Source organism: Moschus berezovskii, chromosome 9 (assembly GCF_049115385.1).
Source record: "Moschus berezovskii isolate FMDL1 chromosome 9, NW_MosBer_1.0, whole genome shotgun sequence".
In the NCBI taxonomy this organism is placed as follows: domain Eukaryota; kingdom Metazoa; phylum Chordata; class Mammalia; order Artiodactyla; family Moschidae; genus Moschus; species Moschus berezovskii.
The window spans coordinates 60,646,225-60,672,655 of NC_142468.1; the positions used below are offsets into that span (position 1 = coordinate 60,646,225).

General features: G+C 43.4%; 1 long non-coding RNA gene and 1 pseudogene across 2 annotated transcripts in view; both read right to left on the reverse strand.

The window, feature by feature from the left end:
- Positions 1–26,159, reverse strand: part of LOC148776462 (protein CFDP2 pseudogene) — a 37,278-nt pseudogene extending 11,119 nt beyond the window's left edge. The window contains exons 1-2 of the transcript XR_016038261.1: positions 23,379–26,159; positions 16,265–21,037 (exon numbers count right to left, since the gene is read on the reverse strand). The product of XR_016038261.1 is annotated as a protein CFDP2 pseudogene (transcript). The remainder of the gene's footprint in view (positions 1–16,264; positions 21,038–23,378) is intronic.
- Positions 1–26,293, reverse strand: part of LOC148776461 (uncharacterized) — a 65,551-nt gene extending 39,258 nt beyond the window's left edge. The window contains exons 1-2 of the long non-coding RNA XR_016038227.1: positions 26,158–26,293; positions 20,082–20,137 (exon numbers count right to left, since the gene is read on the reverse strand). This is a non-coding gene — a long non-coding RNA (uncharacterized LOC148776461). The remainder of the gene's footprint in view (positions 1–20,081; positions 20,138–26,157) is intronic.
- Positions 26,294–26,431: the final 138 nt, after the last annotated feature.

The window sequence follows — 26,431 nt, forward strand, 5'->3', positions numbered from 1 at the left end:
AAGTGCTATAAACACTGTTATAGTAACTAGAGATACTAGCAAATAAAATAGTCAAGGTCTCAACCTTCTTAGAACTGATATTCTAACAGAGAAAAGTAAATAAAGCTCAAGATAATTTTAAACAGTAAACACTATACCAAAAATTGAACAGGCTAGTGGAGATAGAAGGTTTGGGGTAGTCACCACTGACCTCTCTGAGGAAGTGATGTTTGAACAAGTAGAGCATGGGGGTGGGGGAGGGAGGCAGGGGTAAAAGCTTTGAGGCAAGACCTGATCAGCAATGGCCTCCAAGCCCCAAGACTGCACAAACACTCCTTCAACATGTCATGTTTTAGTCTTTGCTGGAGATTTGATTCCAGAAAGACAGCGTCTGATTTGACTTTGTTCCAGTGTCTGTCTCTTAACTGATGCCATGACTAGGACCCCAACCACTAAATCCAATCTGAGTGCTATTTGCAGAAAGGTGGGGAAGGGTGCAGCCAACAAGCAAAGCAAAAGGGTAGGTTGTATCTGTGCCGTGTTTTGAATGAATGAATGCTGCTTATGTCTGTGTCTTTAATTCTGGGATGTGGTGGGGGGTGGGTAGTTGTTTTGGTGTATGTGTGTGTGTGTTTATAAAAGCAAGTCTTTAAGAAATGGTAGAAAGCAAGGAAGCTCATTTCTAATCCCAGCAGAAAATAAAGAGTGAAGGGGGATGTTATCTTCAGTATTGACTTTATAGCTCAGGATACTAAACACTCACAAACCTATTTAGCTCACAGAACTTCCATAACTCAGTTGAAACTGGGGCCACAGCCAGTTTTACCTAATAAAAATTTCCAAGCAATGAACACAGAAATCGCTGCTTCTAAGCTACTCAAAACAGAACTGGGAATTTTTTTCTCATGGCATACAGAGCCACACTGTTGATTGTTAAAAAGTCATTCTCTGGGCCTTGCTGATCTGAAAATCTGTCTCAACATGGGCTTCAGTTCAGTTCAGTTCAATTCAGTCGCTCAGTCGTGTCCGACTCTTTGCAACCCCATGAATCACAGCACACCAGGCCTCCCTGTCCATCACCAACTCCCGGAGTTCACTCAAACTCATGTCCATCGAGTTGGCGATGCCATCCATCCATCTCATTCTCTGTCGTCCCCGTCTCCTCCCGCCCCCAATCCCTCCCAGCATCAGAGTCTTTTCCAGTGAGTCTATAGAGTCACAAAAACCAGTTTCTCAACCCAGAGCAACTACTTATTTGATATGAGCTCAAATAAGCTAATTAGTCTCAATCAGCGTAAGTTTGTCATAAACTGAAGATAATGCCTACACCATAGGGTTATTGTAAGGACTGAGTTAGAAAATACATTGTGTGCCTAATACAGAACCTCTTTAGGATTCTTCTTGATTAAGCTCTGTTGATCCTTGCCATGGAGAATGCTCCACATACAATTAGGTTTTGGCTTTAAATAACTTTAAAAGATTTACGTAACTTGAATATATTATAGTTCATGCCAGCATTTCTCAATACACATAATAGTAATCATTGTAAATATGGCTTTAGTGCTCACAGTGTCCCAGGAACTATCCTAAGCACTTCCTATTTATTTACTTATTGTTGATAGCTCAGCTGGCAAAAAATCTGCCTGCAATGCAGGTGGCCCTGGTTCAATCCCTGGGTCAGGAAGATCCAGTGGAGAAGGGATAGACTAACCACTCCAGTATACTTGGGCTTCCCTGGTGGCTCAGCTGGTAAAGAATCTGCCTGCAATGCGAGAGACCTGGGTTCGATCCCTGGGTTGGGAAGATGCCCTGGAGAAGTAGAAGGGCTATCCACTCCAGTGTTCTGGTCTGGAGAATTCCCTGGGTTGGGAAGATGCCCTGGAGAAGTAAAAGGACTAACCACTCCAGTGTTCTGGTCTGGAGAATTATATTCCTTGGGGTCCACACAGAGTCTGACATGACTGAGCGACTTTCACTTCACTTAATCTACACAGGACATCCCGGGTGGTGCTAGTGGTAAAGAACCTGCCAATGCAGGAGATGCAGGTTCAACCCCTGGGTCGGGAAGATCCCTTGGAGGAGGGCATGCAACCCACTCTTGTATTCATGCCTGGAGAAGCCCATGGACAGAGGAGCCTGGCAGTCTACAGTCCATAAGTTCGCAGAGTCAGACATGACTGAACCACACAAGCATGCAAAGTGTTAGTCGCTCAGTGATGTCTGATTCTTTGCAATCCCACGGACTGTAGCCTGCCAGGCTCCTCTGTCCATGGGATTCTCCAGGAAAGAATACTGGAGTAGGTTGCCATTCCCTTCTCCAGGGGATCTTCTTGACAAAGTTTGTGTAACATGCCCAAGGTCACACAGCTGGTGGTGACAGAGCTGGGAGTTGAACCCCTAAGTGTTAGTTCTGGGGCCTTCACTCCTAACCATTCTGCTTTACTTAACAAATAACAAAGAAGCACTAATCTACACATTACCTCCTCCAGGGGCTGCTCAACTTCCTCCCTTGCATTCAAGTTGTTCCACTGGAATTTGGAGTAACAAATTAAACCTTCCATTTCAAAATTATGTGTGTTGCTTGGATCCTCAAAAATAGATTTAAAGATCTAGAAAAATGGTACAGGTAATCTTATTTGCAAAGCAGATATACTGACACAGACACGGAGAACAAACATTGACACCAAAGGGGAAAAGGGGCAGGGTGGGATGAGTTGGGAGATTGGGATTGACATATATACACTGTTGATATGGCTTCCCAGGTGGCCCAGTGGTAAAGAATCCACCTACTAAGGCAATAGACGCAGCCTTAATCCCTGGGTTGGGAAGATCCCCTGGAGTAGGAAATGGCAACCTGCCACAGTATTCTTGCCTGGAAAATTCTGTGGACAAGGAGCCTGGGGGGCTATAATCCATAAGGTTGCCAAACAGTCGGACACGACCTAACACACACACACGTAGATAACTAGTGAAAACCTAATGTATTGCAAAAGAAACTCTACTCAGTGTTCTATGGTGACCTAAATGGAAAGCAAATCTAAAAAAGAAGGGATATGTAAACATATAGCTGATTCACTCTCCTGTATAGCAAAAACTAACACAACATTGTAAAGCAACTATACTCCAATAAAATTAATTAAAAATAGATTTAAAGAATTTTCAAGTCTCAAGTTTGAACACTGTAAACAACTGCTTTGGATGAAAACTGCTGTTTATCTTCTTTTCTCCCCCATTTTTTGTTAAAATGCTTTAAAGGGGCCTCTGATTATATGAAATGAAAGCCTCAGCCCAGCAAAGATGACTGAGAAAGTATGGAGCTAAATTGCTCTGTGCAGTTGTGAGGGTTTCATCTTTGTGCAGGTAAGATTTGGGGATAGGGAGTTGTTTGTTTTATTTTAAAGGGCTTCTTTTTTCTCCTGGCAGCCATGGGATTGAACTTGTGGCACAGGGAGTCAGAAGAGAAAGAGGAGATGGGGGAAAAAAAACAGTCTAATTGAAAATGTTGGTCTCCAGGAATTTAGAAGCAGAATAGGACCTAAGGAAAGAAACAGTCAGTAAGGAATTCCCTCTGACAGTGTTTGTCCAATGGTCTCTGGCCTCGGTGATGTGTAATATCTGATTTCAAGATATTTCCTGTGTTGTGAGTTAATTCTCTTCTATTACCACACTCCCTGCCAAGTCTTTAGAGAAGCTTCCCTAACTTCTACAAACCAGTGCCAACTTTAAGTGCTTGAGAGAAGTGATCTGCAGACTGGAGAGTAAACTAAAATGCCCAGGGATGACTGAATAAAGCCAATGCAGTGTTTCTCCCAATGCATATAGTGCACTCAGTAAGGAGAACTCTATAAATAAAATTTTTAAATTGTATTGCATATTTGCACTTAATTTTAAGTTTTCTTCTGTTTCCTATATTAACTGTCTTCTGATTGAGTGTCATTGGAAAAGGGTGTTTGCTATGACCAGTGCATTCACTTGGCAAAGCCTTTGCCCTGCTTCATTTTGTACTGCAAAGCCAGACTTACATGTTACTCCAGGTATCTCTTGACTTCCTACTTTTGCAAACCAGTCAATCCTAAAGGAAATCAATCCTGAATATTCACTGGAAAGACTGATGCTGACGCTGAAACTCCAATACTTTGGCCACCTGATGAGATGAGCCGACTCATTGGAAAATACCCTGATGCTGGGAAAGATAGAAGGCAGGAGGAGAAGGGGATGACAGAGGATGAGATGGTTGGATGGCATCACCAACTCAATGGACATGAGTTTTAGCAAGCTCTGGGAGACAGTTAAAGACAGGCAAGCTTGGTGTGCTGCAGTCCATGGGATCACAGAGTCAGACACAAGTGAGCAACTGAACTGAACTGATTGTGTGTCAGTTCTGTCTATTGAATCCATACCTGTCAGGCTGTTGACTTTCCTTAAGCGTTTGGCTATATTCGTGTTGAGGGTATATTGAACTAGATTGGTAGTTGTCATAGGGACAGAATAAAGAGACAAAGTAGGTGATTAAATAGTTAATCCCACTAGGAAATTGTAAGTAGAAAAATTTGGGGAGACCCCTGTAAGTTCAGTTCAGTTCAGTTCAGTCGCTCAGTCGTGTCCAACTCTTTGCGACCCTATGAATCACAGCACGCCAGGCCTCCCTGTCCATCACCAACTCCCGGAGTTCACTCAAACTCATGTCCATAGAGTCGGTGATGCCATCCAGCCATCTCATTCTCTGCCGTCCCCGTCTCCTCCTACCCCCAATCCCTCCTAGCATTTTCCAGTGAGTCAACTCGTCGCATGAGGTGGCCAAAGTATTGCAGTTTCAGCTTTAGCATCAGTCCTTCCAATGAACACCCAGGGTTGATCTCCTTTAGAATGGACTGGTTGGATTTCCTTGCAGTCCAAGGGACTCTCAAGAGTCTTCTCCAGCACCACAGTTCAAAAGCATCAATTCTTCGGCGATCAGCTTTCTTCACAGTCCAACTCTCACATCCATACATGACCACGGGAAAAACCATAGCCTTGACTAGACGGACCTTGGTTGGCAAAGTAATGTCTCTGTTTTTTAATATGCTATCTAGGTTGGTCATAACTTTCCTTCCAAGTAGCAAGCATCTTTTAATTTCATGGCTGCAATCAGCATCCGAAGTGATTTTGGAGCCCAAAAAAATAAAGTCTGACACCGTTTCCACTGTTTCCCCATCTATTTCCCATGAAGTGATGGGACCAGATGCCATGATCTTCGTTTTCTGAATGTTGAGCTTCAAGCCAACATTTTCACTCTCCTCTTTCACTTTCATCAAGAGGTTTTTGAGTTCCTCTTCACTTTCTGCCATAAGGGTGGTGTCATCTGCATATCTGAGGTTATTGATATAACTCCCGGCAATCTTGATTCCAGCTTGTGCTTCTTCCAGCCCAGTGTTCCTCATGATGTATTCTGCATATAAGTTAAATAAGCAGGGTGACAATATACAGCCTTGACGTACTCCTTTTCCTATTTGGAACCAGTCTGTTGTTCCATGTCCACTTCTAACTGTTGCTTCCTGACCTGCATACAGGTTTCTCAAGAGGCAGGTCAGGTGGTCTGGTATGCCCATCTCTTTCAGAATGTTCCACAGTTTATTGTGATCCACACAGTCCAAGGCTTTGGCATAGTCAATGAAGCAGAATCCACACAGTCCAAGGCTTTGGCATAGTCAATGAAGCAGAAATAGATGTTTTTCTGGAACTCTCTTGCTTTCTCCATGATCCAGCGGATGTTGGCAATTTGATCTCTGGTTCCTCTGCCTTTTCTAAAACCTGCTTGAACATCTGGAAGTTCACGATTCACATATTGCTGAAGCCTAGCTTGGAGAATTTTGAGCATGACTTTACTAGCGTGTGAGATGAGTGCAATTGTGCAGTAGTTTGAGCATTCTTTGGCATTGCCTTTCTTTGGGATTGGAATGAAGACTGACCTTTTCCAGTCCTGTGGCCATTGCTGAGTTTTCCAAATTTGCTGGCATATTGAGTGCAGCACTTTCACAGCATCATCTTTTAGGATTTGAAATAGCTCAATTGGAATTCCATCACCTCCACTAGCTTTGTTCGTAGTGATGCTCTCTAAGGCCCACTTGACTTCACTTTCCAAGATGTCTGGTTCCAGGTGAGTGATCACGCCATCGTGATTATCTTCATAGTGAAGATCTTTTTTGTACAGTTCTTCTGTGTATTCTTGCCACCTCTTCTTAATATCTTCTGCTTCTGTTAGGTCCATACCATTTCTGTCCTTTATCGAGCCCATCTTTGCATGAAATGGTCCCTTGATATCTTTAATTTTCTTGAAAAGATCTCTTGTTTTTCCTATTCTGTTGTTTTCCTCTATTTCTTTGCATTGATCGCTGAGGAAGGCTTTCTTATCTCTCCTTGCTATTCTTTGGAACTCTGCATTCAGATGCTTATATCTTTCCTTTCCTCCTTTGCTTTTCACTTCTCTTCTTTTCACAGCTATTTGTAAGGCCTCCTCAGACAGCCATTTTCCCTTTTTGCATTTCTTTTCCATGGGGATGGTCTTGGTCCCTGTCTCCTGTACAATGTCACGAACCTCAGTCCAGAGTACATCAGGCACTCTATCAATCAGATCTAGACCCTTAAATCTATTTCTTACTTCCACTGTATAATCATAAGGGATTTGATTGAGGTCATATCTGAATGGTCTAATGGTTTTCCCTACTTTCTTCAGTTTAAGTCTGAATTTGGCAATAAGGAGTTCATGATCTGAGCCACAGTCAGCTCCTGGTCTTGTTTTTGCTAACTGTATACAGCTTCTCCATCTTTGGCTGCAAAGAATATAATCAATCTGTAAGTTAATGATTACTCAAAAACGTAGGTTTGCTTAACCACAAAACTAAGCAGGGTTCCTTAGCAACAAAACCATACAACAGAAGCATGAGACGTGCCCCAGAACAATAAAACGATGGTGGCATGAGACCTAAATCCTGCCCAGTAAACTCAGTAAGTTAATGATCCCTAGGACATGCTCTCTTCATAATAATTTGTGAACCTAGTTTGACTAGGTAGGGACAAGAAAACTTCCTTGCCCAACTTGAAGGAGGAGCTGATGATAAAATACATCTACTCAAAAAAGACAAAGAAGTTCTTCTTGGCATCCCCACTTTTCCTTTGATTATAAAACTGTAGCCAAGTAAGTTCTCGGGGTTCAGCTTTTCTCACCCACCCACTTGTAAGCCTCATAAGCATCCTATTCTAATAAATCACTTCTCATCTACCACTTTGCTCTCCATGAATTCTTCTCTGCACTGATGCATAAAGGACTATGGTATGGGAGCTCTTCAGAGCCCCCCAAAATTACACTAAATGGTTTCAGTTGCAATTTTCTTCACACCAGTGAGACTGTAGTGGAATTGTTCAGGACAGGGGAGTGTGGCTTGAGTAAGCGGCTATTCCTCAGGAGCAGCCTCCTCAACCCTCCTGGGACATTAATCCCTTTCCCTTGACCTCATCTCCATTCTTATAGCATCACGTTTGAGGAGACTCCCTCAAGGAGTTGTATTCCCAGCTCTATCCTAAAGGCCAGCATAAAAGTAGAGGTGGCGGTTTAGTTGCTCAGTTGTGTCCAACTCTTTGTGACCCCATGGACTGTAGCCCACCAGGCTCCTCTGTTCATGGGATTTCCAGGCAAGAATACAGGAGCAGGTTGCTATTTCCTGCTCCAAAGGATCTTCCCAAACCAGGGGTCAAACCCTGGTCTCCTTCACTGCAGGCGGATTCTTTACCAACTGAGCCACCAGAGAAGCCCTTAAAAGTAGAAGTAATTAAAAAAAAAAAAAGTAGAGGTAATGATTCACCTGGTAATTTAATCTCCCAAGGAGGGATCACCATATCAGGTGTCCCCCAGAACAGCTTCATGTTCAGTAATTTGCTAGAAGGATTCTCAGGACTGAGAAATAGTTATACTCACAGGTACAGTTTATGGAAATGAAAGGACACAAAACAAAATCAGTAAAAGGAATAGGGTGCATGGGGCAAAGTCTGGAGGAAACCAGGAAGAAGTTTTCCAGAGTCCTCTCCCAGTGGAGCCACACAGGATGTACTTAATTCTTCCAACAATAACACCTGGCAATAGGTGTAGAGTGTCTACCAGGGAAGCTCACTGGTCTCACCATCAAAGATTTTTAGTGGAGGCCGGTCATGTAGGAACCCTCTGACATTCACATGTCAAAATCCCAGATGCCCAGAAGGTAAGCAGACCTTCAGCATGAACATGGTATTTGCACAGTCTAGACAGAGTGAACCATCCTTATCATTAGGGAATGGTGGGAAAACTCCTGAAAGCCAAGTTCCCAGATGCTAGACAAGAGCCAATATTTAAGCAGACCTTTCTAACAATAGGTGTCTCAGGGCTGCTATGTCAACGACTTTCTGCACTGTCTCCCAGACGTCCCTCTCCCCGGCCCTCACCACCTCTGATCTTCCAGATTCTGTTGGGTAAGCTCAAGTCTTGGAAACCCTGTAAGAGATTACTGGATCTCTGGTTGTATACAGTCTTGCCATCAGTACATAAGAAGCTCTCAAAAACATGTGCTGAATAAATGAGGTATGTGAAAAGGTAATCTGGTAATTTAAAACCTGAAAGAAAATATTCTGAAATGTATTAACAAAGGATACTGCTATTACATGAGAGTTTTGTTACATTTTTATATGCTTTCCAAGTTTTCTAGAATAAACACATACTGTTTCTGTCATTAAAAACCAAGTAGAAATAAAGGTTAGTTTCAAGCAAATCTGAGTGTTGGTACTGTAGATTAGATATAGAATCTACAGAGATGGGCCAAGATCCACTGGATAACTTTGATCCCGGGGATATTTTTGGCCATAGGATTCTGGGTGAGGCCCACATCACATAGCATTTTTCTCTTGGGACCCAAACTTAATGTTATTCCCTTCTAGTCAGTCTTCATAAATAAATTCAGGAAACACAGTAGTCAACACTTAAATCAAGATTTGTCAGCTGATAAACTAAAAAAAAATCTGAAGATCCACTGATGTTTCTCAGCTTCCAGTAGCAAATGCTACAAACTATAGTGCTGCAATTAAATTTTAGCCATCTCTACTGATGGGTGGAAACAATTTTTGAAAATTACTTTCCAACCATATCTTCCTAAGGTTAATATCAAAAGTTAGCTTACAGGAGGAGGAATCTTAAACAATACTGTAATTAGCCTCCAATTAAAATAAATAAATAAATAACATATTCTAGGTAGCAGTCGGAGAAGGCAATGGCAAGCCACTCCAGTACTCTTGCCTAGAAAATCCCATGGACGGAGGAGCCTGGTAGGCTGCAGTCCATGGGGTCGCTAAGGGTCGGACATGACTGAGCGACTTCACTTTCCCTTTTCACTTTCACATATTGGAGAAGGAAATGGCAACCCACTCCAGTGTAATTGCCTGGAGAATCCCATGGATGGAGGAGCCTGGTAAGCTGCAGTCCATGGGGTCGCTAAGAGTCGGACACGACTGAGAGACTTCACTTTCACTTTTCACTTTCATGCATTGGAGAAGGAAATGGCAACCCACTCCAGTGTTCTTGCCTGGAGAATCCCAGGGAGGGCAGAGCCTGGTGAGCTGCCGCCTATGGGATCACACAGAGTCAGACACGACTGAAGTGACTTAGCAGCAGCAGCATACAACAAAGAAAACCTACAAAGTTTGGCAAAAACGTAAATAAGACTTACAGACATAATGTTGAGTAAAAAAAAAGGCAAAATAAATGTATAATTAATTGCATTTATACAAAGTTTAAAACAGGCAAAAGTTATTTACAATATTGGAAATCAAAGTAGCTTTAAGAAAAGGAGACAAGAAGGAGCACAAGAGAAAACTGCTTGTAATATTCTGCATCGGTCTCAGCAGAATTTGCACAAGTTATTAAACTGTAAAAATTCACTGTAGTAAATACTTAAGATTTATACACCTGTGTGTAAGTCTGTTTAACTGCTGTAAAAATATGACCCAAATGGAGGGTTTTACAAAGAGCTTATACATCAAAAGACAGACATAGTTATTATGGTTCTTTTAGTAAATGTTCAATAACTCTAAGAACCTGGCCAACAGTATGTATGTAATGTCTATTTCTCCAGATCTTACAAGCCTTTGAGTAAGAGGAATCTCATTAACTGCAATACAAACGTCACTGGTTCCTGCTCCTTTTCAGTACCAAACCTCCACCCCTGCACACCAAGTCCTGTATTTCTGAGAGTCTCCAGAAGGTGTCTCCCTGTGCTGTCAGTCTGCTGGCAATGCCTCTCCCCTCTGAACAAAGCACTTCCTCCAGATCCTCCCCTACTGGGTCTGGCAAGCTGGGCAAGCTGCTTTGCTGTGCTCAGTTGCTCAGTCCCGTCCAACTCTGCGACTCCATGGACTGTAGCTCGCCAGGCTCCTATCTCCATGGGATTTTCCAGGCAAGAATACTGGAGTGGGATGTCATTTCCTACTCCCAGTGCATCTTCTCAACCCATGCATCCCGCATCTCCTGCATTGGCAGGCAGATTCTTTACTGCTGAGCAACCTGGGAAGGCAAGCTGTGCAGGAGTGAAGCACAAGAAATTGACTCACCTGTTCGGGTGAGAAGGTAAAACAGTATCTCTTAAATCTGAGAATTTTTTTAAAAGCTGAGAAAATTCTTTCCGTTTTTACCAACAGCCTTCTATGTACTCAAAGGAATCAGGCTTCTCAACACTCAGACCAGGTTATCAAGAAACTAGTACAATCCCTGTCAGACTTACTGCTCCCCTCTGACAACTAGGGCTCTTCTTGCTGACTGAAGCTAATCAGCAGATTCCTTCTACCCTTAGGGTGAACGCTTGCCCAGCAAGCTTCTCAGCCTCCACCAGACTCCCACAGCTTGCTGGACATGCCCTTGCCCCAGCAACAGGCAGGGCATGACTTCTTCCCCTGATGATTCCAACTCCCCTAGGTGTATTGATTTTACTCAGGCCTGTTTCATCAGTTCACTGATGTGCTCAGACAGGCCTGAAAACCTGCGAAAGACCTCAGATAAACCAGTGTAGAGATCCCTCTACTCTGCTACTCTAATACCTGCAAAGATGCTTGACTCATGTGGGAGCCCAAGGCACCAGTACACCCAACTCTGAGTGTGTTCTACATCTAGCATAAGAATGTTAAGGTCGTATGTTTGTTTAAAAAGAGTTCTCCAATGTTCTCTATGAGAATAAACTATTTCTTTTTGTGTGTGTGCTCAGTCAGTTCAATCGTGTCGGACTCTTTGCAACCCCATGGACTCTAGCCCACCAGATTCCTCTGTCCATGGGATTCTCCAGGCAAGAATACTGGACTGGGTTGCCATGCCCTCCTCCAGGGGATCTTTCTGACCCAAGGATTGAACCTGCATCTCCTGCTTTGCAGGTAGATTCTTTGCCCACTGAGCCACCTGAGAAGTCAAAATTATTTCTTTGGATGTCAATATATATTTACATCTAAGACTTTGAAAAGGAGAAAGTGCCATCTACTTTATGCTCTGGATAGAGTGACGAAAATAACCAATTTTGATTCATCTTCTTCAGAGTACAAGTAATCTGGGTTTGATGTTTTTCCTTTATTTTATTCAAGTATAGTTGATTTGGAAGAGGGTGTTTGCTATGACCAGTGCGTTCTCTTGGCAAAACTCTTAGGCTTCAGCAATATGTGAACCGTGAAATTCCAGATGTTCAAGCAGGTTTTAGAAAAGGCAGAGGAACCAGAGATCAAATTGCCAACATCCGCTGGATCATGGAGAAAGCAAGAGAGTTCCAGAAAAACATCTATTTCTGCTTCATTGACTATGCCAAAGCCTTTGACTGTGTGGAACACAATAAACTGTGGAACATTCTGAAAGAGATGGGCATACCAGACCACCTGACCTGCCTCTTGAGAAACCTGTATGCAGGTCAGGAAGCAACAGTTAGAACTGGACATGGAACAACAGACTGGTTCCAAATAGGAAAAGGAGTACATCAAGGTTGTATATTGTCATCCTGCTTATTTAACTTATATGCAGAATACATCATGAGGAACGCTGGGCTGGAAGAAGCACAAGCTGGAATCAAGATTGCCGGGAGAAATATCAATAACCTCAGATATGCAGATGACACCACCCTTATGGCAGAAAGTGAAGAGGAACTCAAAAACCTCTTGATGAAAGTGAAAGAGGAGAGTGAAAAGGTTGGCTTGAAGCTCAACATTCAGAAAACGAAGATCATGGCATCTGGTCCCATCACTTCATGGGAAATAGATGGGGAAACAGTGGAAACAGTGTCAGACTTTATTTTGGGGGGCTCCAAAATGACTGCAGATGCTGATTGCAGCCAGGAAATTAAAAGACGCTTGCTCCTTGGAAGGAAAGTTATGACCAACCTAGATAGCATATTAAAAAGCAGAGACATTACTTTGCCAACCAAGGTCCGTCTAGTCAAGGCTATGGTTTTTCCCGTGGTCATGTATGGATGTGAGAGTTGGACTGTGAAGAAAGCTGATCGCCGAAGAATTGATGCTTTTGAACTGTGGTGCTGGAGAAGACTCTTGAGAGTCCCTTGGACTGCAAGGAGATCCAACCAGTCCATTCTAAAGGAGATCAATCCTGGGTGTTCATTGGAAGGACTGATGCTAAAGTTGAAACTCCAATACTTTGGCCACCTCATGCAACGAGTTGACTCACTGGAAAAGACTCTGATGCTAGGAAGGATTGGGGGTGGGAAGAGACCGGGACGACAGAGAATGAGATGACTGGATGGCATCACCGACTCTATGGACATGAGTTTGAGTGAACTCCAGGAGTTGGTGATGGACAGGGAGGCCTGGCATGCTCTGATTCATGGGGTCGCAAAGAGTTGGACACGACTGACCGATTGAACTGAACTGAACTGAACTGAACTGATAGTTGATTTACAATGTTGTGTTAATTTCTGCTGTACAGTAAAATAATTTGTTATAAAGATACATACATTCTTTTCATTAGAATATAGGTAATTTGTTCAGTGTTTTGGTGCATAAATATCTGAAACAAAGAAAGAGAAATAAAGCAATTTAAATTTCAGTCACATCCTTTGCTGAACCACTTGATGTCCTGAGATGAGTTCAAATAGCAAATTCCTCCACCTGCTGGTATAAGCTCATCTCTGCAGTTCTCACATTTAAATCTCAAAAATACAAAAGATGATGTGTCATGAAAATTATGGTGGAGTGAAGTTTAACATTTTCATCTTGAACTGGAAATGTACTGTGATTCAGTGACTAATATACTATCATTCAAGGGGGTAGAAGAGGAAATAGCACTTCCAAGAAGAAAGAAAAACAGATGTTGTCATGTAGATTTAAGACAAATACAAGATGCTCTTTCCTCCCTGTAAACTTAGCACTTAAAGTTAGGCTAACTATTTTTTCCTTTCGCATACTCTGCCTTGTATTTTCCTGTGAGTATGGGGAGAGTGAAAAGGTTGGCTTGAAGCTCAACATTCAGAAAACAAAGATCATGGCATCTGGTCCTATCACAGTGGAAACAGTGTCAGACTTTATTTCTGGGGGCTCCAAAATCACTGCAGATGCTGATTGCAGCCAGGAAATTAAAAGACGCTTACTCCTTGGAAGGAAAGTTATGATCAACCTTGATAGCATATTAAAAAGAAGAGACATTACTTTGCCAACAAAGGTCCGTCTAGTCAAGGCTATGGTTTTTCCCGTGGTCATGTATGGATGTGAGAGTTGGACTGTGAAGAAAGCTGATCGCCGAAGAATTGATGCTTTTGAACTGTGGTGTTGGAGAAGACTCTTGAGAGTCCCTTGTACCACAAGGAGATCCAACCAGTCCATTCTAAGGGAGAACGATCCTGGGTGTTCATTGGAAGGACTGATGCTAAAGCTGAAACTGCAATACTTTGGCCACCTCATGCGACGAGTTGACTCACTGGAAAAGACTCTGATGCTGGGAAGGGTTGGGGAAGCGAGGAGAAGGGGACGACCGAGAATGAGATGGCTGGATGGCATCACCGACTCTGTGGACATGAGTTTGAGTGAACTCCGGGAGTTGGTGATGGACAGGGAGGCCTGGCGTGCTGTGGTTCATGGGGTCGCGGAGAGCTGGACACGACTGAGCGACTGAACTGAACTGAACTGAACTGATGGTGCCCTAACATAGTTTAAAAGCTCTTGGTAAGGCAGAAACCATGGCCTGTATTCTTCAGACCATTAACAGTGAACATAGTATAGTGTGGATGTATACAGTGGGTGTTCATTCAATGTTTGATTTGTTGACTTTCCAAGTTGGTCCTTACTTCCGGTTCTTTCTTTCACCAAGAACATGACCAAAGGGGAGTCCTATAGTCACTGTTATAAAATGACCACTCCCACAATAAGTATATGAATTTCTCAGTTCAGTTCAGTTCAGTTCAGTCACTCAGTCGTGTCCGACTCTCCGCGACCCCATGAATCACAGCACGCCAGGCCTCCCTGTCCATCACCAACTCCCGGAGTACACTCAAACTCATGTCCACAGAGTCGGTGATGCCATCCAGCCATCTCATTCTCCATCGTCCCCTTCTCCTCCCGCCCCCAACCTTTCCCAGCATCAGAGTCTTTTCTAGTGAGTCAACTCGTCTCATGAGGTGGCCAAAGTATTGGAGTTTCAGCTTTAGCATCAGTCCCTCCAATGAACACCCAGGATTGATCTCCTTTAGAATGGACTGGTTGGATCTCCTTGTAGTATAAGGGACTCTCAAGAGTCTTCTCCAACACCACAGTTCAAAAGCATCAATTCTTCGGCGATCAGCTTTCTTCACAGTCCAACTCTCACATCCATACATGACCACGGGAAAAACCATAGCCTTGACTAGACGGACCTTGGTTGGCAAAGTAATGTCTCTGCTTTTTAATATACTATCAAGGTTGGTCATAACTTTCCTTCCAAGGAGCAAGCGTCTTTAATTTCATGGCTGCAATCAGCATCTGCAGTCATTTTGGAGCCCAAAAAAACAAAGTCTGACACTGTTTCCACTGTTTTTCCATCTATTTCCCATGAAGTGATGGGACCAGATGCCATGATCTTTGTTTTCTGAATGTTGAGCTTCAAGCCAACCTTTTCACTCTCCTCTTTCACTTTCATCAAGAGGCCTTTGAGTTCCTCTTCACTTTCTGCCATAAGGGTGGTGTCATCTGCATATCTGAGGTTATTGATATTTCTCCCGGCAATCTTGATTCCAGCTTGTGCTTCTTCCAGCCCAGCGTTCCTCATGATGTACTCTGCATATAAGTTAAATAAGCAAGGTGACAATATACAACCTTGACGTACACCTTTTCCTATTTGGAACCAGTCGGTTGTTCCATGTCCAGTTCTAACTGTTGCTTCCTGACCTGCATACAGGTTTCTCAAGAGGCAGGTCAGGTGGTCTGGTATGCCCATCTCTTTCAGAATGTTCCACAGTTTATTGTGATCCACACAGTCAAAGGCTTTGGCATAGTCAATGAAGCAGAAATAGATGTTTTTCTGGAACTCTCTTGCTTTCTCCATGATCCAGCGGATGTTGGCAATTTGATCTCTGGTTCCTCTGCCTTTTCTAAAACCTGCTTGAACATCTGGGAGTTCACGGTTTACATACTGCTGAAGCCTGGCTTGGAGAATTTTGAGCATGACTTTACTAGCGTGTGAGATGAGTGCAATTGTGCGGTAGTTTGAACATTCTTTGGCATTGCCTTTCTTTGGGATTGGAATGAAGACTGACCTCTTCCAGTCCTGTGGCCACTGCTGAGTTTTCCAAATCTGCTGGCATATTGAGTGCAGCACTTTCACAGCATCATCTTTCAAGACTTGAAATAGCTCCACTGGAATTCCATCACCTCCACTAGCTTTGTTCGTAGTGATGCTTTCTAAGGCCCACTTGACTTCACATTCCAAGATGTCTGGCTCTAGGTCAGTGATCACATTATCGTGACTATCTTGGTCGTGAAGATCTTTTTTGTACAGTTCTTCTGTGTATTCCTGCCACCTCTTCTTAATATCTTCTGCTTCTGTTAGGTCCGTACCATTTCTGTCCTTTATCGTGCCCATCTTTGCATGAAATGTTCCCTTGGAATCTCTAATTTTCTTGAAGAGGTCTCTTGTTTTTCCTATTCTGTTGTTTTCCTCTATTTCTTTGCATTGATCACTGAGGAAGGCTTTCTTATCTCTCCTTGCTATTCTTTGGAACTCTGCATTCAGATGCTTATATCTTTCTTTTTCTCCTTTGCTTTTCGCCTCTCTTCTTTTCACAGCTATTTGTAAGGCCTCCTCAGACAGCCATTTCGCTCTTTTGCATTTCTTTTCCATGGGGATGGTCTTGGTCCCTATCTCCTGTACAATGTCACGAACCTCCGTCCAGAGTTCATCAGGCACTCTATCAATCAGATCTAGTCCCTTAAATCTATTTCTCACTTCCACTGTATAATCATAAGGGATTTGATTGAGGTCATATCTGAATGGTCTAGTGGTTTTCCCTACTTTCTTCAATTTAAGTCTGAACTTCGCAATAAGGAGTTCATGATCTGAGCCACAGTCAGCTCCTGGTCTTGTTTTCACTAACTGTATACAGCTTCTCCATCTTTGGTTGCAAAGAATATAATCAATCTGATTTCGGTGTTGACCATCTGGTGATGTCCATGTGTAGAGTCTTCTCTTGTGTTGTTGGAAGAGGGTGTTTGCTATGACCAGTGCATTCTCTTGACAAAACTCTATTAGCCTTTGCCCTGCTTCATTCCGTGCTCCAAGGCCAAATTTGCCAGTTACTCCAGGTGTTTCTTGACTTCCTACTTTTGCATTCCAGTCCCCTAGAATGAAAAGGACATCTTTTTTGGGTGTTAGTTCTAAAAGGTCTTGTAGGTCTTCATAGAACAGATTAACTTCGGCTTCTTCAGCATTACTGGTTGGGGCATAGGCCTGGATTACTGTAATATTGAATGGTTTGCCTTGGAAACGAACAGAAATCATCCTGTCATTTTTAAGATTGCATCCAAGTACTGCATTTCGGACTCTTTTGTTGACCATGATGGCTACTCCATTTCTTCTAAGGGATTCCTGCCCACAGTAGCAGATATAATGGTCATCCGAGTTAAATTCACCCATTCCAGTCCATTTTAATTCACTGATTCCTAGAATGTCTATGTTCACTCTTGCCATCTCCTGTTTGACCACTTCCAATTTGCCTTGATTCATGGACCTAACATTCCAGGTTCCTATGCAATATTGCTCTTTACAGCACCGGACCTTGTTGCTATCATTGGTCACATCCACAACTGGGTATTGGTTTTGCTTTTGCTCCATCCCTTTATTCCTTCTATATGAATTTCTACTTAAGTATAAATGGGAGAGGGGAGGCAGATGAAGAGGAGTCAGCTCCCAGGAAACCAGGGAATGGGGAAACAATGTGTCTAGCTACTTTGTCATCTGTTTGGTTCACTGATGTTTACCAAATGCCCAGCACAAGGCTAGACACATAGTAAATGCTTAAATATTTTTAAAATAAATCAATAAATTAAAACATTGATTTTGAAAAACAGAGATAGGTTATGCTACGCAAAATTGCATCAAATGAACTCAGTCCACCTAAGACAACAAAAAATGCAGAAAAGAAAAGCCCAGAACTGTGCATACGATCAACTTTTAATACATCATCCAGACTCCTGGGCTCCATCCTTGAAAAAATGTGTTTTAAGCTGATAAATGTCCAAGCATCCTATTGGTTAAAGTTTTAAAGGTGGATAATTAATAGCTCAGAGATGTTAAAGTGTTTGAGAACTTGATGTTTGTGATTCCTTCAGTTTACTCCTTAAGGAAACAAAACTCTGTAAAAAAAAAAACTAATATTTTTATAGCAGCTGTACATTTTATACGTAATCCCTGCAATAAATCTATTATGCATATATAAGTCAAAATGTGGACCCACTCAGGTCAGCATGATGAAGGCCCTGAGACGAGGTGTCAGAGAAGCTGTCTCTAGTGCATGTTGCATGCTGATTATCTACTGAAACCCTAGGCTTAGCACACATCTTACTTCCCTTCTTTGGTCAGGATTGCTTCATTTCTCTTTGCAAAACTTTCCCAGAACTCATCTTCTCATTCATTCCTATAACAAGGTGAAAGCTTTTTCCTGAAACATGAGTCTTGTTGCATTAGTAATAATACTAGATGGAAAAGCAAATACAAACAGTGCATAAACCCAGATGTGTACGAAATACAGCTTTATTATTTACATATAATTTAAATTTCTAATCTGAACTCTCAATCTCCAGGAAAGGGAAACTGTGACCTCACTTTAACTTGTTCATTCACTCCAAGCACCAGTGGCGGTGGAAGGTGGGAAGCCCAAGCCTTGACAAGTCTTCCCCTGGGTGTTTTCTGAGTCAGCCTTCTCATCCGGTCTTCACCCACAGGCTGCTCCATGCCTCCCTGCGGGTGGGGAGCCTTTGACCATGTCTAAGCCCTGACTACTGAAAGCCTTCAAGCAGCTACTTCCTCCCCTGGATCTTCCAAAGAAGCAGAGAACGTCCCAGGCTGCTCCCTGGCATTTCTGCTGCCTCCCCGAGGAAGCAGGCTCCCTCCCAGCTCCATGCTCCAAGGCTGTGGTATCTCTACTCCCCCCACACCCACCATGCTATCTTCTCCCTCCTGTGAGTCTTCTCAGACTCCCGGCTCTCATTCAACGTGTCTCGCACATGTTAACCTAAGTGAAAGTGTTAGTCTCTCAGTAATGTCCGATTTTTTGAGACCCCATGCACTGTATCCCACCAGGCTCCTCTGTCCATGGAATTCTCCAGGCAAGAATACTAGAGTGGGTAGCCATTCCCTTCTCCAGGGGATCTTCCTGACCTGGGAATCTAGCCCAGGTCTCCTGAATTGTGGGCAGATTCTTTACTGTCTGAGTCAATATAAGCCAGCCACAAACTAAAGAGGTTACATCCTTCATCAGCAATGAGTGCAAGCTAGAGTGCCTCCTCAAGGGAGGTGGGGAAACGTAAAGCACCAGGAGAAAAGAGAAATGCTGGATAAGATTTCAAAATATAATCCCAACCCCAAAGTTGATATTTTTTGCTTTTAACATTTCCTAACACAGGATTGAGCGACTTCACTTTCACTTTTCACTTTCACACATTGGAGAAGGAAATGGCAACCCACTCCGGTGTTCTTCCCTGGAGAATCCCAGGGACGGGGGAGCCTGGTGGGCTGCTGTCTATGGGGTCACACAGAGTCGGACACGACTGAAGCGACTTAGCAGCAGCAGCAGCAGCAACACTTCTCTACTCAGACCTTTTTTGAGTTTAGCTGCCTTGGGGAGTGAGGAGGACAGACAGCATTAACCTCACTTTGCAGAAGTTGAAATTGAGGCACTAAGCAATTCTCCAGCATATTCCACAACAGGCATACTGAAACCATCCACTGAACAAGGCACAGGGAGAAATTAGTTGTTAAATATTTCCTGCTTTTCAGAAACTCCCACCGGACCACGCCTAACAAACCAAACTGCCGTATTAATGAGCAAATCAGATATAACAGGATCTGAAAGTGCCAGGAACACTCACTTGCTTCCAAAACAAGCCAAATATATTCAAGTAACAATTGAATGGTCTCAGTGACAGCCAATTACAGAGATGCAATGCCTTCAGTGTGCTGTCCCCAGATCTGAAGGGCACTCATTAGCATAATAAATCCAGGCGCTCAATCGTCTTACTAAATATTTAAAACAGCAGAGCCTAGACAGTAATCTTGGTTGACAGATTCACACATTAAATATACAGAGTGAAATGTACTTAAAATCACTCAGTGGGCACAAAGCTCAGCTCATCTTCTACACTGAGCATCTCCGTCGTGCCAGTGCCCCTTTGTGGGCCTCTTTGGACCTCTGGCATTTGCCTGGATTTCAGAACTGATTAGAAGTAGTTCAAGGGCCAGAGAACAGCACAAAACACCTAAAGGGACAGGATAACTAGATCAGCTAAGGTGCAGGGAGAATCCAGGTTTACTCAATAGATCCCAAACACGTTTCAGAAGAAGGAAAGCACAACACAAATATTTGGAAACCTCTTCAGCCTCTTACCTGTTAAGTGATCTTGAGCAAACTACTTAAACTTCTCTGAGCCACGGTTTCTTCATCTGTAAAAATGAAAAGAAAAATAAAAGTTGCCCACAGAGCTGGTAAGAGGTTTCAATGAAGGAATGCACATTAAGATCCTAACCAGAGCTCTTGGAAAACGCTAGTTGTATATTTGATGAAAGTGGGATGTCAATATGGTAAGCCCTACTTTGGAATACAGTGGCTGCTAACCTATGTCTGTTATCTGATATCTTGCTGGTAATCATGAGAATGGGCCTCCCAGACTTCCAACTGCAGGGAGCACAACTGATCAAGGGCTGCAGATATACTTGCTGGGCTTGCGCAGGTGTCACGCCTCCCTGGGGAGCTCGCCTGACAAGAGAGCATGGGGACTCCTGGACAGTTGACTTTGGCTCCAGAATTGCCAGTGGCCTTGCTGGATCTTCCTGGAACTGGGGGCAGTCTGGGATGCTCCCTCTCGTGGATCCCTCCCTCTCTCCTTCACTGGGAGTCAGATTCGCATCACAGCCTGACATTCTCTCAGGCTGACTTGGTTCCTTTCCCCATTTTCTTCCCCAGGAGCATTTGCCCTAACAGAATTCTTGCATGTTGAATCCTGTCTTAGCATCTGCTTCTCTGAAGATTCAGACACACTTGCCCATGTTCTTTTCTGACAGTGGGTATAACTTATACTTGTCTTATGAGGTGTGCATGGACTGTTGAGCTATTCACACGGGCCATTTCATCAGAGTAGCCGTGGGGAAGCCGCAGCTGAGAAACAGGAATAACAGGGGTCATCGTTGCCAAGAGAAGTATGAACAAACATGAGGACCTTAAGTCTGATACTTTTTCAGGAACTACAGTTTTGGGTGTTTCTAGTCAGGAGAAACTGAAGGAAACGTTTTCAAACATAGCGATCTTCTTGGTCAAGTAACTTCATCTCTCTGGGCCTTGGTGCCCTGCTGCTGCTGCTGCTGCTAAGTCACTTCAGTCGTGTCCGACTCTGTGTGACCCCATAGACGGCAGCCAACCAGGCTCCCCCGTCCCTGGGATTCTCCAGGCAAGAACACTGGAGTGGGTTGCCATTTCCTTCTCCAATGTGTGAAAGTGAAAAGCGAAAGTGAAGTCTCTCAGTCATGTCCGACTAGTAGCGACCCCATGGACTGCAGCCCACCAGGCTCCCCTAGACCAGTACAAAATGAGCAGATGTTAGATTTCAAAGGGACCCAGGAGAACATAAGCTCTGTGTTTCCCAAACTTCAGTTACATTTGTATACTTTTTGGCCAACTTGTGTGCCACCCAAGTAATAATTTTTCTTTAAGTAAATTCACTTTAACTTAAAATTTAAAAAACTTAAAATTAACTTAAAAATTAAAAAACTTTAAGTAAATTCACTTTAACTTAAAATTTAAAAAACTTAAAATTAACTTAAAATTTATCTGAGAGTTAAATGATAAAGTATCACTTATCATAAATGGAAGGTAATATTATTAATTTCCAGTTAGATGCTAAAACCTGAAGAAGGTATAGAGTCTGGAGCTGCTTTCTGTTAAAAATGCAGATTAGCAAATGTTAAAGACATGCTAACACCAAATACTTTCTAGAAAGACTGGAAGAGAAGTGAAAAAGACTGTCTGACAATGTGACTGTGACTCAGTTTTGTTTGTTTGGCTGTGCCTCAGAGCATGCAGGATCTTAATTCCCTGGACAGAAATCTAACCCACACCACCTGCAGTGGAAGCAAGGAGTCTTACCCACTAGACTGCCAGGGAAGTCCCAACAGTGTGATTCATTGTCACTCAAAACTGGATCTATGGTTCCTCCTAAATCACTAAGTCACTCCTTTCACATAGGCTTGGAGGTTCCCTCCCCCTATACTACAGTTTGGACATCCCACTGTTAACAGTTTTTCCATTTTGAGAGATGTGCAACTCAGGGGTGCAGGTTTACTGACCAGCTACAGAAGTAACAGTGTGTTTATCAGTTTATCATTATCCTGGGTTTTCAATAAGAATTTAATCCATCTAAGTAGATGGGGGCCTAGGATCCACGCATTAGAAATTGTCTTAAACAAAGCTGAGAAATAGAAAGTTGGCCTTTAGTGTCTTCCATCACTTCTTTTGTACACCCTAATTCCTCATTCCCTACCTAAGTAACCAGACAATTCTTTTCCCTTTTGCTGCTCAGACCTCCCTGGGAGGAAGATCTACTCAGACCTAGCTTTCCCTCATCCCACTGCTCCACTCTACTTTCCGTCTCCTGTTGAACTATTTCACACCAACCTGTGAATGACCCAAAACTGGCTTAACACTGTGACCATCCTAGAGGTATTCAAAACTATTTTATTTATTTATTTTTTACTTTATATTTTAATTTGGAGAATAGCCAATAAACAAGGTAGTGATAGTTCCAGGTGGACAGCAAGGGGGCTCAGTCACACATATACGTGAATGGAAACATTCTCCACTCTCCCCTAGACTTTCCTCCCATCCAGGCTGCCACATAACATTGAGTAGAGTTCCCTGTGCTATTCAGTAGGTCCTTGTTGGTTATCCATTTTAAATATAGCAGTTTGAACATGTCAATCCCATACTTCCTAACTACTAACGATCCCTTGCCCCCATTCCTCCCCCTAACCTGCAACCATAAATTCATTTTCTCAGTCTGCCAGTCTTTCTGTTTTGTAAAGAAGTTCATTTGTATCATTTCATTTTATATTCAGCACTAAGGGATGTCATATGATACTTCTCTTTCTCTGACTTACCTCACTCAGATGACAATCTCTTTACCCATCCATGTTCCTGCAAATGTCAGTATTTCATTCTTATTAATGGCTGAGTAATATCCCATCGTACTATATATATGTATATATATATATACAACATCTTCTTTATCCATTCCTCTGTTGATGGACATTAAGGTTGCTTCCATGTCTTGGCTATTGTAAACGGTGCTACAGTGAACATTGGGATACATGTATCCTTTTGGATCATTTCAAAACTGATTTTAAATACTTATTTTTTTATAATCTAATTTGTCAAGAGATCTTCCTTTTCAGCCTCCCCTCAAACTTTACCACAGAGGCCTGGTTATTTTAAGATCAACTTTTTTTTTTTGCATTTATTTTATTTATTTTTAATTGAAGTATGATTGACATATAATATTAGTTTCAAGTATACATGATTTAATATTTTTATAGATTATACTCCATTTAAAGTGTGTGGAACTGAAAGCGTTGGTTGCTCAATCATGTCTGACTCTCTGTCACCCCACAGACTATAGCCCACCTGTAGGCTCACCTGTCCATGGGATTTCCCAGGCAAGAATTTCAGAGTGAGGAGCCATTCCTTTCTCCAGAGGATCTTCCTGACCCAGGGATTGAACCTGGGTCTCCCACATTGCAGGTAGATTCTTTACCATCTGCTGCTGCTGCTGCTACTAAGTCACTTCAGTCGTGTCCGACTCTGTGTGACCCCATAGATGGAAGCCCACCAGGCTCCCCCGTCCCTGGGATTCTCCAGGCAAGAACACTGGAGTGGGTTGCCATTTCCTTCTCCAATGTGTGAAAGTGAAAAGTGAAAATGAAATCACTCAGTCGTGTCCGACCCTTAGCGACCCCACGGACTGCAGCCTACCAGGCTGCTCCATCCATGAGATCTTCTAGGCAAGAGTACTGGAGTGGCTTGCCATTCTCTGAGCCACCAGGAAAGCCCTATACTCCATTTAAAGTTATTACAAAATAATGGCTATATTCCCTCTGCTGTACAATATATCCTTGTTGCTTATTTATTTTATGCATAGCATTTGTATATCTTAAGCTCTCCCTCCTTCTTTCTCTCCACTTGTAACCACTAGTTTATTCTCTCTGTAAGATCAGCTATTTTGATGTTGCTGTCACTTTTAATTTAGGGCATTTCTGGTCTCATCCAGATGGCCAAACCATCATCCTTGTGTATTCTAAAATGCTTTCCTATTCCAGGTCATCAGTACTACAGGTATTGTATATTGTAACTCAGTCTTGGCTCTGCCCCCAAAGGCCTAGCATCTAAAGGGATCCAGGCCTAGGGACCTGGATATTTTGTCAGAGCTGTGAGATCTAAAGTTTTATTTTTATGGTGAGAGCTGCATTTAGCCTCCCACCCCCACCACCACATCAACTCAAAATAATCAGCTCTGGCCTACTATTAACAGTGAAGTCTATTAATAAATTGTACTAAGATTGGGGGGGGGGAATTCAATTCTGGAATGGACTATCTCCAAAATAAATTAATACCATATCTTATTGAAAAAGAAAAAGATTCTGACATTCTAAAATATCATTTGTTTGCCTTTGCCAAGGTTTACACACACACACACACACAAATAAATACCACCAAAGCTGGAAGGTGAATGGTGCAAAGATCAGGCTGTACTGCCAAATAACACAGACTGCTTTGTTTCATGTAAACAAGGCAACCAGCCCAGTGAGTTATCCCTTCCTATTACAGGGCACACCTTCTCATTTCCCTCCTTCCACCCTGCCTTCATTTGAAACAGAATTCAAACAAGGGGCCAAAGTAAAAACCCCTGCCACCTAATCAGTCTGAAGGTCCAACTCAGGACTTTCTTTGATTCTCACTAACCTGTCTCTGCTGAACAGTGAGTGCTTTGACAAGGCAGTTCAGTTCAGTTCAGTGGCTTAGTCATGGGGTCTGACTCTGAGACCTCCTGGACTGCAGCATGCCAGGCCTCCCTGTCCATCATCAACTCCCGCAGTTAACTCAAACTCATGCCCATTGAGTCAGTGATGCCATCCAACCATCTCATCCTCTTGATAAGGCAAGCATGAGTCTAAGAGTCAGGAATTCTGAATTCCTGGGTCCTCAAAAACTAAATGACAGCAAAGGAGGTGCCCTAGGATTCTTTTTCTGACCCAAATGGGGGGGGGGGGGATGCCAAGAACTAACAGGAAAGTATGACAACTGAGGTAAGAATGCTGACTCTCCAGAAGCTTGTGGTAGAACCCACTCCAGGTGAGAAATAATAGCAATAATAGTAACATAACAAATAAACCTCTGTAAAATAAAAGCCTGCCAGCAACATGCTGGTACCTGAAAACTGTGTTCTCTTCTTGGTAGGAGTTGAGCCAAAAGACATAACCAAGCCAAAGATGCAGAGAAGGAAGGATTTATTATTTGCAGCAATTAAGAACATAGGATCTTTCCCAAACCAGTGCCTCTCTGAATAGCAAAATTGGGGAAATAAAGGTACAGGTCTATTCACGAAGGGGCTTGGGCTGAGAAATCAGCAAACACCTGGCAAAGGTCTAGCTTTAGTTACTTGAAGTCACAAGGGTCCACTCCATCCTTCCAGCCTCTCCTTGAGTGGGGGCCTTAGCTCCTGCAGAACTCAAAGATGAGCATCAGATTGTTATGTATGTCGCCTGAGGAGGAACTAGGACTCTTTATCACCGAACTACTTTTTCTTGACTGCTTTCCCTTTGTTCCTGCTTTCCCTTACTTCCCTTAAGATCGTTAACTGCTGTGACCTGTTCAAGGACAAATATTATGGCCAAGCTTAGATCACAAAATGGCTTAGGCCCAAAACACCTCTTCGGTCAAGAAAACTTCCCCCCCACCCACTATCTATCTCTATCTATCTCCCCCCTCCCTTCTCTATCTCTGCTGCTGCTGCTGCTGCTGCTGCTAAGCCGCTTCAGTCGTGTCCGACTCTGTGTGACCCCATAGACGGCAGCCCACCAGGCTCCGCCGTCCCTGGGATTCTCCAGGCAAGAACACTGGCGTGGGTTGCCATTTCCCTCTCCAATGCATGAAAGTGAAAGCGAAGTCTCTTAATGGTGTCCGACTCTTCGCGACCCCATGGACTGCAGCCCACCAGGCTCCTCCGCCCATGGGATTTTCCAGGCAAGGGTACTTAGACCACCAACTCCCACTCCCATCTGCTTACAACGCTTTCACACCCAGACGTTCTTCTTATACCCAACACTCCGGAGCGGGGAAGCAGGACGGATTGCCTCCTCTCCCCACTGTCCCCTCTTCCCCATTTCCACTGATCCTGAAGGGAGCGTCCATGAGTTACCACAGATCCCATTTCAACCGCCAAGAGAATTCCCCCGAGGTCCCTCCAGCCGCCAGCGCCCACCGGCGCCCCATCCAGGCATCGCGGGCGCGCAGACTCTCGCCCGCAGAGGTCCCCCCGGGTTCTCACCGACCGCCGCTCCCGCCCCGCCGGCCCAGAGTCCCGAGGCAGGGAGAAGCGGAGCCGGGCCCTCCCTCCGCCACCCAGGCAAGCGGGCTGGGACCCGGGGCGGCGCCGCCGCGCCCAGGGGCGGACCCCACACTTTCTTCCGACT